Source organism: Elephantulus edwardii, unplaced genomic scaffold (assembly GCF_000299155.1).
Source record: "Elephantulus edwardii isolate Elephantulus edwardi_28Jun2011 unplaced genomic scaffold, EleEdw1.0 scaffold00364, whole genome shotgun sequence".
Classification (NCBI taxonomy): Eukaryota; Metazoa; Chordata; class Mammalia; order Macroscelidea; family Macroscelididae; genus Elephantulus; species Elephantulus edwardii.
In genome coordinates this window covers 7,685-10,290 of record NW_006400114.1, presented here as the reverse complement: position 1 = coordinate 10,290, position 2,606 = coordinate 7,685, and the positions used below count along the sequence as shown (strand labels likewise).

The 2,606-nt window shown below is 45.1% G+C and overlaps 1 pseudogene; it reads right to left on the bottom strand.

Moving 5' to 3' along the window:
• Window positions 1-361: 361 nt before the first annotated feature.
• Window positions 362-2,183, bottom strand: LOC102853033 (annotated as a pseudogene).
• Between the last annotated feature and the right edge of the window lie 423 nt (window positions 2,184-2,606).

Genomic DNA, 2,606 nt, shown 5'->3' with positions numbered 1-2,606 from the left:
TCATTCATTGCCGCAATTTTCTCCCTTCCCACCCCTCCCCATCAGCTCGCTCCCCCCTCCGAAGAGACAAAAATAAAAAAGAAAAAAATTCCTTCATTAGTATACAATTCCCACGTCCCTTCCCCCCACCCCCCACCCCGAGTACAGGAATCCAGAATTAAGGTTGCATAGAGCAGTTCAATACTTTTAAAGGCTGCAGCAGCATGCAAAATAATTTCATTTCATTTCATTGGGGGAGGGGGAATTAAGAAAGGTCTCCAGGAGATGTTGAGTTTTATTATCGTGTCTGGCTGAAAGTTTGATTTTCTCTTGAATGTTCCAGGGTGGAGAGAGACTAGGAGAAAGCACAGGATGTAGAGGTCTATTCGGTGTAATCTTCCCCCTCATTTTCATCCTCACCATCAACTGATATAGCAGCATACTTGCTTGCAGAACTGAACTTCGAGGCTGGGTTTTCTTCTAGTTTCTTTGGCTCAGGTGCAGATCTGGAATCTTGATCTTTTTTACCATCTTTTCTATCAGACTCCTTCCAATGGTCTTTGTTCCCTCCATCTCCTGGAGCACGGCTGGAGTTCCCACCTTGGCCTTTTGGGACACTCACCCCATCTAGTTTATTTTCATCTTTCCTTGCTGGTCCTTCTTCGGATGGCTGACCGGGGACTACTTTTCCCCCAACACTTGTGGGGACTGTTGCTCTGTGTCTGAGCTCTGAGATCGAGCAGGAGGATTAGAACTTCACTTCACCCAAGCATTCTCCTTTGGTGGAGGGGCTGGCATTACCTTTAGAGGTTGATCAGGTTTGGGAGGCTTAGAAGTTGGAGAGTAACAATCTTCTTCGTTATTGAGTATTTAATTTTCCAGAGAATTTTCACTCTCCTTCGTGTGTCCTGGTCTGACTTACTTCTGCCAGATGTGGCTGAGGTCCCAGATTGCGATGACTCACTTCCTGTCCTTGACCGTTCCCGTTCCAGAGTTTCTTCACTCCGCCAGCTTGGGTGTCTTTCCCGTGACCGTCATTCTAGTTTTGGTTCATCCAGCTGACGCTGTAATTTCTCCTATTCCTTTTGTAGCCTCTCTTCTACTTCTCGCTCTCTAGCAGCTGTGTCAACAGGCTTTGCCCCTCCAAAGATAGAATCTGCTTGACTGGACTGGGAGGTGCTGGCGGAGGAATCGTCCTCCTTAGGAGCACTCCGAGACTTTAGATTCAGTTTAGGTCTTTGAGGGGAACCTCGATCATCACGCCTATTGTCATCCCGAGAGTAATCATCTCTGGAGCCCTACGACTGATCATCTCGTCTGTCATATCTGTCTTCATAGCGGTCTCCACCTCCTCGGTAGTCATCATCCCTTCGGTACCCACTACCAAATGCTCTTCTGCCACTGCCTATCCTGGAGTCATAGCCTCTGTCATAATCTCTGCTGCCTCGGTCATCGTATCGATCCCAACCTCCATATGGATCTACATCTCACCGGGGGCCATCACGATACCTGTCTGAATCATAACGATCACGATACTTGTCTCCAAAGCTATCATTGCTTCTTATAGGTGGATAGTCATCAAAGCTGTCTGTGGCAGGACGGGCTCTCCAGTCCGTGTCTGTTTTGTCAGAATCCCGATTTCTATTTCGGCCAAAAGAACGATCATCCCTGTCTTTATCCTGTGCTTGATCAGCAACATCCACTCGAATTCTCCTGTTACCTAGAGACTCTTCATTGAGGCTTAGGGCACTAAGCAGGGAATCCAGGTCCTCAAATTCAGCATATCCAAAACCTTTTAATCTCTCTGGATTGCTGAGTTCACGTGGTAAACGCACTGCACTGATATTTAATCCTCTAAAGAATTCTTTAATGGAGTCTTCTGTCACATCATAGGGTAGATTCCCTAGAAAAGCAGTGTAGGGTGGTGATTTGGGAAGATGGCTCCGGTCAATATTGGGTTCCCGAGCAGCCTGTGGAGCAGTGGGCAGGATAGAACGGTCAATTGGAGGTGCCCGGTACACATCGTCATCATTACTGTGCTAGGTGGTTGAAACATCTCCTTTTAGGTCATCTGTTTCATCAGCCCAGCTGACAGGTTTGGAGACATAGGTTCTTCCTCCACCAGTTCCTCCATCTTAGGCCAGGAAGTCTGTTAGGGAGATAGTCTTCCCCTTCTTATTCTTCTTTTTTGCTGAGGCCGCCATGTTGGGAGAGGGAGAGAGAACGTTCCTTCCGATATGCTTATATTGGCCGATATAATGGTGTCCCAAGGTCTCTCACGCCTATTTACCACATAATACATCCTTACGGCCATTTGTAGTCAATTCACGTTCTCACTCCTTTTTTCGGCAGTCACTAATCTGTTTTCTCTCATTGTGGTTTTCTATCATATAATTTAGATTATATTATACGTAGCTTTGTGTCTGGCTTCCTTCACAGAACTTTTGAGTTCTATCCATGTTGTTTTATGTCTCAGCCATTGATTCCATTTTGTTGCTAAATGATATGTATTTACCATTTGCCAGTTGATGAAATAAAGGTAATATGAAACTCAAGTTTGTATTTTTTTTTCTTTTTTTTCTATATTTTATTAATTTTCATAAACATTTACAGAGATTTTGGGTTTC